Below are 10871 nucleotides of genomic sequence, written 5' to 3'. Positions count from 1 at the left end.
TAGGTGCCACTGAGGTGGGGGCGCTATGCCAGTTCCTGCCACCCCCACCCCATTGCCCACCTGCCCAGCCCCAGGGCCCCTCAGCCACTTGCCTCCAGCTCCGGCCTAGGATCGGCAATGAGGCCTAGGATCGGAGCAGCCTGCAAACTGCAGAGCTCTTCTCTCCCCGCCTCTCAGCTGATCGGCGGGTGGGCGGGGCTTCCAGAGAGGCCTCCGAGTAGGCCTCCCTGAAGCCTGAACTCGGCAGGCCCCAGCAAGCCAGGAAGGAGGCTGGCAGAGCTCCCTGCAGCAGAACAGACCATCCAGCACAGCTTTTGCAAGGTAGGCTGTGAATTCCTTTTTGTGGCTACCCCCGTATATAGGGATCTGCTTGCCACAGGGCTTTGATATGGGTGGTGGGGCGAGACTGAGAAGTCTCTGAATATTTAATTTAAAACAGACTGAAATATGCGCTGGCTTTAAAAACAAAAACTATCTAAGGCCTATAAGTGGCTTGTTTCATGTCAGAAAATTACAAAAACTTCTGGAACAAATATTTATTTATTCATCCATTCTTTCATTCATTTATAAATGCACTTATGTTCAAGTTGTTTTGCAACCCAGAAGGTCTGAGTGAGAACTGTGAAGCATGTGTGGTGCTTTTATTTATTTTTGTATTTTTCTTGTGTGTGAACTGCTCTCCAATAACTTGCAGGGACTTCAGGGTAAATCTGGCCAACATGTGAATGCAGCACCTCCATTCCAGAGGAGATGTGTGTTAAAGGGCTTTAAAAGCCTCGTGTGAAAAACAACCTGGAATCAACCTTTACTGAATTTGTTCAGAATTCTGAGAAAACAAACACAGGCTCACCCTGCATGGTTGAAAGTCTCCTTTGCTAATCTGCAGCGAGGGGGCCATTTAAATAATTAGTGTTGCTAGTGTGTTCTAGGCATTAAAAGTAGCACAAATATATAGTACTCAATGTCTATCACTATATACTGTGAAGTGTGCATGTGTGTATTCAGTGAAATGTATTTCCAGGCAGCATACTTATTTTGAAATATCAGACTTAAGTCCCTGGGGGCCTGGGATGTGTGGAGGCCCTGGACTTTGAGGGGCTGGGGGCCCGTTTTAAAATCTCATCTTGGCCCATTCCAACCTTGCTATGCCCCTGGCGGTCACTACACATGGGTTTCTGCACAACACCTGCACAGAAGAAACTTCCATGTAGAAAAGGTGTCTCTTGTAAATTGGCCCTGAATTTTCCATCCATGACTGGGATATCTGAGAGTTAGAGTCAATAATAAAAGAACAGCACACTGCTTGTGACAGGAAGGGGCAAATGACAATGATTTCTTAGTCTGGCAGGGGCTGGTTTTGGCCCTGGCAGAACTTGGCTGTCTGCTCCTGTTGCAAATGCCTCTGTCTAGTGTGGCAAACTAATGTATCCTCCTCCCTCTTGGTAAGTAAGTACTGGTGTAAGCACTGGTCAGTAGTAAAAGTAAGCACTGGTGTGGTGAATGCACATATACCCCATCATGAGCCAACAGTCATCATAAGACAAAGGCTGGCAAGAATCATTCACTGGTTTATAGACCCCCACCACCACCACCACCACCACCTTCTTCTTCCCCTATTTTGCTAGTGGCTATTTGGGCAGGTGATCCTCTAGGACAAAGTCATGTTTTTTTTTAAAAAAGAATGAGAGGAGACAGAGAAAATGACACTTGGAATCCTCGCATAACTCCTGACTGTTGTTCTAAGTCTTTTACAGAGATGGCTCATGTTTTCAGGTTTTGATCGACAACCATGTCTAGATGGTACAGTGTTCCTTTTAACAGGGATTTCCAGATATTGTTGACTACAAGTCCCATCATTCCTGTTTGGACAGGGGCACAATTTCAGTGCTTGCCCTAGGTGCTATTTTCCCTAGTTACGCCTCTGAATTATTCAATGAAATGAATAAAGTTTGAAGTTGAAATTTTCATTACAAATATCCAACTGCCCTTTTAGCTCCCTTTTGCAAGCACATTCCTAAAACAGTCTATGACATATACAGTTGGCCCTCGGACAGCAGTTTCACCTGTTCACGGTATAAACTGTATACCAGTTTAGTGATCGTGGTGGGGAGAAGTTTAGGTTATTCACAGTTTTTGACCCCAACCACCACCACCCCTCGGCTAAATGGTATACAGTTTTTAAAGCCACTCTTCCTGCTTCTCAGTTGGTGTGTGGGGAGATGGAAAGAAGTGGCGTGAGAGGCACAGGCTACTCCATCCACTCTTGCCTCTTGGGCTTCTTCCAACCTCCCTGTGCATCAGCAGAGAAGCAAGGAGAGTGGTTACTTAAACTTCGCAACCAGCCCCATAATCTGATCAGCTTTACCGCTGCCACCAGTTGGAATGGTTTGTTTTTCCTGGCTGTCTGTACTCAACCAATCCTCCATCTCTCTCTCACTAGGTAGAGTGTTGTGGGGAATACATCTAAGGAATACAGAGTACACAAGAACTGAATCAAAGGTGAAGTTTTTACTTGAAAGGGGGGGGGGCAGTTCAAACAATAGCGTTTGCAGTGTTTTAAGATCTCAACATCTCAAAAGGAAGAACAAGCACACGCACGAGAAAATTGAGGTTTTGGCCACATCATCCACAGAAGTCCAGAAGGAGATTGTGAGGGCTGTGTCAAACACGAGGCAGAAATCAAGGCACACAGCAATGGCTGCAGCATCTCCATGCTCTACGAAACTAGGAACTCCGTTGAAAAAGGAGGGGAGGTGACTCTGGCATGACTTGCTCTTGACACATTCGTCATGCTGGCTCCTATTAGTGATCGCCAGATCTTTTCTTTCTGCAGTGCTCACAGTCTGAAGTCTTCTGAGAAGATTTGCCCGTTTAAACATTCAGCAAAACCAGGCAGTTACACTTCCCGGGACTGTGTCACTTCAAGCTTCAGGTGTGTGATTTGTGTGATTCTCCCCCAAAAAGGTCACCACACATAGAAAGATAGCAATTTAGGGAAAGAGTTCCATTGAACCAAGGGTACACATCACCCCAGCCAATTGAGGAGTTTCCCCCACATTTTACTGCACACATCCCCACCGCCGCCAAACCTAACAACCCATATCTACTCACAAAATAAATGAATGAGTTTAAAAGCTCCTCAAGCTTTCCCTCTGTCTGCACACCTGTGTGGGAGCCTTCTCCCCAACATGCTCGGTTTCCACACCCAGAGAGTTTCCTTAAAATTATTATTATTTTAAAACCCATCTTCAACTTGCAGCCTGGATGCAGAGCTTTGCCACTGCATAGATTGTGTGAGTGTATGAACCAGCCTCCCGTTTGGAGGATTTGGCTGGCTCCCAGAGCGCTGCTAGGGCAGAATGAGCAATCCTGCTTCTCTTGGATTTGTGGATCCTGCCTCTTTGCAAAGCTTGTCCTTGTGGCTCTCGATCCTACTCAGGGCTACTTGTGAACACCTTGCAAGAGTTCTGTCATGAAGTTCCTTGGCACCCATAGCCCCAAATAAATGACACGACACAGGAAATGGGTTAAAACTAGGGCGATAACTTTATTAACTTAGTTTCAATAAAAAGATGCAGTGTAGCCAAGCCACAGTGCAGCTGCCACCCCTAGGGTGCAGCACCGTATCCCCTCCTCTGACCTGTCATCATGCTGCTGGTGACCATGGGGCTACTCTATTTAAAGGCACCGCTCCTAACATGGGCCAGATCAAAAACCCCTTCCAGTGCAACAGTGCAGAGTAGGCAAAAAACCAGCCACCTCCAGGCCAATCTGGGTGGATGGGAAAAATTCCTACTCGGCCCCAAAAGGCAGCCAGCTAATCCCACACTGTCGCCCGGGGGTGTGTGTGAGCAGATGCCAAGGTCTTCCTGCAGAGGTTGGGGGTTGCTTTTATTAGCATGCCCTCATCCCCCTGGATGGCCCTATGGACCAAGGATAAGGGATGTGCTCAAATCATTTCAGCGCCTCGTTAGAGGGGCACCAAAACGATTCATCCGGTTCAGACATGCCGATCCAGGAACAGCCCTACTGAGGATGCAGTCACAGCATGGTCCACTGTGTTTTCCAGGCTTGTTTCTTATACCTTGCCGGGAATGGATGCAAAACCAGCACCCGCCACACTGCATGCAGTGCTAGGAGAAGGTGTAGTCTTGCACCCAGGCTCAGAATCAAGAGATGGGGCAGAGGAAAGGGTTGCAAACTCAGGCCACAACTTTAGAAACTAGTTTGAAAGGGGTTCTGTGAACTAAGGTGTGGCTTTCACTCCTGGGGTGAAGCTTTATGGTGCAACAATGCCTCCCTGATAAGAAGGGGGTGATTTTTGCCTCAGAGGTGAAGGCAAAAAGCCTCTGTATGGAGAACTATCCTACCTTCCACACAGAAGAAACCTTTGGTGGTGGGGTGTCTTATCCCAACACCTTGAATGGACCTGAGGCTTTGGGGAACCTAGCCATAAAGGGAGTGGGAATCTGGTGTGGGCTTGCTCTCCTCAACCTCTTCCTGCCTTGTCTAGGGCCCACAATTCCATCCACCCAGAGGGGAGATTTGTCACAGTGTTGAGGTGTATTGACCTGGCTGAGGTTGCCCTCAATAACAATGCCAAGAGGGATTCTGGGAAGGGCTTCTTTGCTGCTAGGATGGAGAAAGAAGAAAAAGAGAACAAGTGTGAGCTTCAGATTGGCAGACCTGCTACGACTTAATAGTCATTTTCTCAATGACCCTCAGTTTCAACTCCCTCGGTTTCATGCTGATGTCTTTATCCAGCCCCCTACCAAAGAGCTGCTGCCCAAAATGTGTTGGGTTTTCTTCATAAACACATTGGGTTCTGCACCAGCAGACTATATTAATTATTGCAGGGGTGGCCAAACTTTAGCTGTTGTTGGGCTACAACTCCCATCAACCCCGCTGCTGTTGGAGGCACTAGGGTTTGTCTTTATTCCTTCTTCCCTTCCCCTCCCCTTCTTTTGCCCGGCAGGTAGTATTTCTGTTTGGAGATTCAGCTGTGTGCTTCCGATAAGAAAACACTCAGACTCACTCAAGCTAGCTCAGCTGCAAGGAGTTAGTTGCGCAGGTCAGCCTGGGCGCTTTCCAGATTAACCCTTACCATAATGTCACTACAGATCTGCAAAGAGTGCTTTCCTGTTTCCTACGTATTGACATTGCAGTCCCTGCACTGTCAGCAAGGTGCCATTCACATTTCCAATGCCTTCTTTCGGTTTTTATGGCTTTGTTACAGTCCTGCAACGTTGTAAAAAGATTGCTGTGTTTTCCATTTTAGGGCATCTGGGGCAAACTAGAAAAGACTTCTCCCCCTGCTGGTGGACTTGCACCACACCCATTCATTATGTTGTCAATTCGATCCCACCAGGCTGAAGCATTTTACGGCGGTTGAAACTGTAATCTGGAAAGTGTCCGGCAGTGGAAAGGTGTTTGTGCTGTCACTGGATGGGGTGCTTTATTTTCCCAGAAACTGGGGGGAAGCCCCACTTTGGAATTAATAACTGGGATCTACTGAAATTAATTACAAGAATGCACTCCTCCCTGCTAGGGATCCGATGGGCTGCACACCACCCCGGGGTGTCTTAACAAAGAGCAGTTTGGATATAAAAGATAGAAACATTTTAAAGATATATGAAATAAAAGGCTTACCATCAGCTTCACCCCCCGCCACACACCTTCTATATAAATGGAAGCAGAGGAGGGCAGCACACCAGTGTCCCATGGAGTCCAGTAGGGCTGCCCCACCTCCACTGCCCCACTCTCCTCCCAAGCTCCCCACCCATCCTGGCTTGGTCCAACTCTTGTCTTCTCCAGCCCTCCACAGAATTGGAACTTGGATGCAGCCAATCCCTTCTGCATAGCCCCTTTGCTCCCCAGACACACCCACATCCAAGACTTCTGAGGATCCATCCCCAAATTGGGTTCACCATGTCTTTGCACCCAAATTGGGAACTACGGGGAAAGGAAACAAGCAATTCAAAAACAAAAATACAAAGCCAGTAACTGATACTGCATATTACCTTGGTTCAGCCGTGAGGCGGGTCCTTGGGTAAGACAGCGTTAATCTCAACAGCATTTTCCACTCCTGGGTCACCAACTGCATATGTTCCATCTAGAGCTGCCCCATCCTCCTGGGAGTCTGCATTTCCCTTGCCTTTACTGGCTGTAGTAACTTCTGCAGGAGTTCTCGTTTCTTGGCCAGCATTTTAATCCCTACCCTGAGGAAAATCATGGGGGGGGGGGCAGGACTGAATTGTGGCCATTGCAGAAGGGAGGTGAGGGAGTGTAGAAGGGAGCCATCTGCAGAAGGATGTGTGGGAGTATAGCAGGGCTGGCTGCAGAAGGGAGGGGTGCGGGAGTGTCCTGGGGCCGGCTGAAGGTGGTGTGTGGGAGTGACACAGGGCCAGCTGCAGAAGGAGGATATAGGACAGTCCTGGTTCGGGCTGCAGAAGGGGGGTGGAGGAGTATCCTGGGGATGGCTGCAGAAGGGGGGTGCGGGACAGTCCCGGGGCCGGCTGCAGAAGGGGGGTGCGGGACAGTCCCGGGGCCGGCTGCAGAAGGGGGGTGCGGGACAGTCCCGGGGCCGGCTGCAGAAGGGGGGTGCGGGACAGTCCCGGGGCCGGCTGCAGAAGGGGGGTGCGGGACAGTCCCGGGGCCGGCTGCAGAAGGGGGGTGCGGGACAGTCCCGGGGCCGGCTGCAGAAGGGGGGTGCGGGACTGTCCCGGGGCCGGCTGCAGAAGGGTGGTGCGGGACTGTCCCGGGGCCGGCTGCAGAAGGGGGGTGCGGGACTGTCCCGGGGCCGGCTGCAGAAGGGGGGTGCGGGACTGTCCCGGGGCCGGCTGCAGAAGGGGGGTGCGGGACTGTCCCGGGGCCGGCTGCAGAAGGGGGGTGCGGGACTGTCCCGGGGCTGGCTGCAGAAGGGGGTTATGCGAGTGTCCCGGGGCCGCCGGCAGAAGTGGGGAGGTCCTCCTGAAATACCAAAGTTAGTATATGGACCCTTCTTATTTCTGATCTAGTCCTATTCAATGGTGCCAATTTCATTTGGAAGTGGATAATGGGATTTTCCTCAGGGCAGGGAAGCAGTATATGGCCAGCCTGGTCCTTCTGGCATACGTGAAGGAAAATGACAAAACAGAGAAAGCTTTTGATTATATCTAGGTTCTATTTATGAAACAAATCTAAGCAGTTTCTCAGATAAACCAAAACCAAATAGCAAAATAAAACAGCAACCAGTTAGGAACCAACTTGGACAATTTAACATATCAGCTGAAATGATGAAGCAGACAAGGACTGCAGTACTTACAGACACTTGGAAAACTCTCCCTCTTTCTAGGACTCTCTCTCACCACTGTCAGCACTACATGCGCAGACCTGCTACTTAAATGACTTATTTTCTTAGTGGCTTTCAGTTTTAACTAGGGATGTGCAGAACGACTTGCCCGTTCAATGGTTCCCTGCAAAACGGGGCATTTCAAGCAATACAATCTTGCCACACAGCACCCTACGAAAAGGTGTCTTCTTCTAGATCAACCCAGAACCAACTGGTTTGCTGCTTTGAGTGGCGATTGTGGGTGCCATTTTGGAGGGCTGTTTTAGTGTTTTTCCCTTGCTGGTTGGTTTTCTGGCATTGCCTTCCAATTGGCTTGTGATCTCCTTGTTTCTTGGTTGGCTTCTCATCATACTAAATCAAGTGTTGTCAGGGGCCATTGTGCCCCCAGTGTTTGGGGGCAGGGTGGAGGGAGGGGAAGCCCAAAGCAGGGAGTTTCAAAGCGTATTTAAGGGGCTGCTCGACAGAGAGAGCCACACTCTTTTAGAGGATATCGAAGGAGGGAGCCTGCAGCAGAGCAGAGAGTGGTGGCAGAGAGACTGTGCCAGTGTCTGGCTTACTGTCTTTTTAGTTTCCTTGCCAACTGCTTATTTTTCTATTATTTTTAAAATGGTACCAGCAGCCCTAGTGGTAGTGGGTTTAACTGGGTGCTGCTGTGGGTTGAATTCTGCATATTTGTGTCTTTCCTCCACCCTTCTGACTTGTAACAGCTTTCAGTGCCTTTGATAGCTGGGATGCTGAGATTTCCCCCCCCCCTCCACTTCCCCTCTGGTGGCCCCAAACTGTGCCATGCTATCTGCTGCTGTGTGCCTGGGCAGTTTTTGTTTTTGTAGGCTGCGGCTGCCCAACCTGCCAGGCTCTCTCTTTTCCCCAGGTGTCTCCTGGATTGATGGATTGATTTTGCAAGCTTTCTCTTTTAGTCTTTGGGTGGATGGGTGGCCAACTACCCTCCCGGCTAGCTGTTAGGTGCCAGTGTCTGCTCTGCCCAAGTGCTGCCTGGAGATCCTAGACGGGCAGACTCAATCAGAAGATGCGGAGTCAGGTGGTCCCCAAACAATCAGACGACAGAATATCTTGAATGGCACCTTTTCCGGCAAATCAGGGAAGACAGGAGGCTGCAGCAGGAGGAAGGAAGGGTTCTCTTTCCTTCTCAGAGAAAATGTCTGTCTGTGGTTTTTCTGAGGAAGCCAGAGGTGCACCTAGGTAACGTTGGAGCCAGGACCTAAAGACCTTTGGGGGCTCCCCTCCCCTGCAAATTAAGCATCATCATGCTCCGCCGGGCGACCACTCCATCCGGGACAGACTAAAGGGGATTTGGGGTCCCCAGGGGCTGCGGAGGCCCTGGACTTTGCCCCCAAAGTCCAGGGGTAAGAGCACCTCTGGAGGAAGCTGTAAGGATCCCTCCTTAGCAAGTGTCCATGTTTGTTTGGTTGCTCCCGAGCCCTCACTGACTGTTCCTGCCCAGTAGGCCTTTCTTCTCTTGTCATCCACCCCACAGCCCAGCTACGCCTTTTCCCTTCTGTTGCCTCATGAGGTTCTCTTTTTCTTCCACCCCCTCCCCTCCCCAGACACACCTCTTCTCTTCTTGACTACTACACCTTCTTTCAAAGTCGACTGTTTCCTTGCTGGATCCTGCTTTATCTTTACGCATCTTGACCTTACACCAGATAGATCAAAGGAAACACCACTTGTCCCCCAAATCTTTCATGGTCCTGTTCGGGTGCCTCTTTTTCTATGGATATAAGGAAAAAACAGATACATCCAGTTGTGTAAGCAGTTAAGCCACAGTACCCAGGTCTGGGCAATGTGCAGCCTGGCACATGAGCAGGGAAGAGGGACTGTGTGACTTTGTAACTCTTTCCAGTTACACACACGATCCACAAATATGAAAATTTGCTATTTTCAACCCAAAGGGATTCTCAATGTGATTTACATTGCCAAAGCAATGAGAAGAGAGTTCCCTAACTCAAAGGGAATTGGGACACAGACTGCAGCAGCACAGCAGAGAGACCAGCAGTAGCCCCAGAAGGATGCTAGGCTGGGTTGATTAGGGGACAGTTGTTCCCATCCTGCTAAATAGAAGAGAGTCACCACTTTACAAAGTGATGCTTTGCTCAGTGGGCAGGAGTGAAGTCCTTGTGTGCCGCAAGGATGCCTGAAGAGATTTCCTTGTCCCCAAAGCACAAGCCAGAGGTTGCCAGTTGAAATCCCTGCTGGTATGTTTCCCAGACTATGGAGAACACCTAGATCGGGCAGCAGCGATACAGGAAGATGCTGAAAGGCATCCTCTCATACTGCGCAGGAGATGGCAATGGTCAATCCCTCTGGTATTCTAGCAAAGACCCCACACTTTACCTTTAAAGGACTCACAAGCATGCACACACACACACACACACACGACACCATCAACAGCCAAGGTACTGAATAGGGACAGTTGCTCCCGCCCCCGACCACGAAATATGAGAACTACCCACAGAGGTACCTCTTTGCCCATTCAGCAGTGCTGATTCTGACACAAGGGAGACCCTGGAAGGGCCACTGTGCTGGACTGAATAGGGACAATTGCTCTCCAGGTGCCCAGAAGAAGAGTCTCCATGTTAAAAGGCATCTGTTGGCCCAGTTAACAGAGGTTGAGCTATTAGCAGATAAAGCAGTTTTTTATAGAAACCCCCCTAGTCTCCTCCAAAGGGAACAGAGGGAGGGCAGGACTCCCTTGAAACTCACCCCTTGATGAAGTGGGCCACAGCACAGAAGAGAAGGCCTTTCCATCATGATGACCACGACTCCCCTGGCAGGATGCTGAAGGTGCCCAGGAGTTGCCCGTTGGGGCCCTTGAAGCCTTTCACTGCATCTGGAAAATAAACCTTCTGCTAACCCTGGCAGAGGAAAGCAGAGAAGAGAGGAAGCAGCCACTCTCCCAGATCCACTCTCCCATTCAAGGCTCGAAACTGCTTCAGAAACAGCAGAAATGGACTCCCAGGAAACTTCTGAGCAGTTGACAGTTAAGAGGACAGTTAGGTGATGTCATAGAGGGTGATGCCAGAAAGAGAATAAAGAGTGTGAAAAAACCCTGTGAGGCTTGCTTAGAAAGCAGGCACTTTCCCCAAAGCATTGCGAACCGCAAGTTTGAAATCCAAATTAAAAAATATTGTATTGATTTATCATATCTTTATACCACATGGGGCAGTTCACAAGTTAGCCACTTGCACCTCAAACATTTACGCATCTGCCATCTTGAATTGGGATGGATGATATCACAAACTACACCGGCCAGGTGTCCCTATGTGTCCCTACAACTGTACCCAATTTCTTTCCTATTGGTCCGGAAACAAACACACACACACACACACACACACACACACACACACACACACACACACAGCTGGGTGAGCACATAAGCCTACTGGAATGTAGGCTAAAAAGGGGGAATCTTGCAAGCTATGAACACTAAAAGCTAAACATTTGGTTTCTAAAAATATGACAAGTGGCAGATTTTTCATTTGTTCCCAATTTATTTATTACAAGGTTAATATAGATAGCCAAT

General features: G+C 49.3%; 1 protein-coding gene and 1 long non-coding RNA gene across 3 annotated transcripts in view; one reads left to right on the top strand and one right to left on the bottom strand.

The window, feature by feature from the left end:
* The first annotated feature begins 254 nt into the window (after nt 1–254).
* The window catches only part of HPGD (15-hydroxyprostaglandin dehydrogenase), a 115190-nt gene continuing 104573 nt past the window's right edge, over nt 255–10871 (top strand). The window contains exon 1 of the mRNA XM_053254795.1: nt 255–321. The gene's annotated coding sequence lies outside the window, so the exon portion shown is untranslated. The remainder of the gene's footprint in view (nt 322–10871) is intronic.
* LOC128326911 (uncharacterized) lies at nt 3524–10410 on the bottom strand. 2 transcript variants are annotated; one of them, XR_008308325.1, is made up of 3 exons: nt 10052–10410; nt 8902–9059; nt 3524–7104 (listed from the first exon to the last, which is right to left on the bottom strand). It is a non-coding gene; the product is annotated as an uncharacterized LOC128326911 (long non-coding RNA). The 2 variants fall into 2 exon arrangements; XR_008308326.1 differs by having other exon boundaries at nt 8926–9059; nt 10052–10408.

Source organism: Hemicordylus capensis, chromosome 5 (genome assembly GCF_027244095.1).
Source record: "Hemicordylus capensis ecotype Gifberg chromosome 5, rHemCap1.1.pri, whole genome shotgun sequence".
Taxonomy (NCBI): Eukaryota; Metazoa; Chordata; class Lepidosauria; order Squamata; family Cordylidae; genus Hemicordylus; species Hemicordylus capensis.
This window is presented reverse-complemented; position numbering and strand designations above follow the sequence as displayed.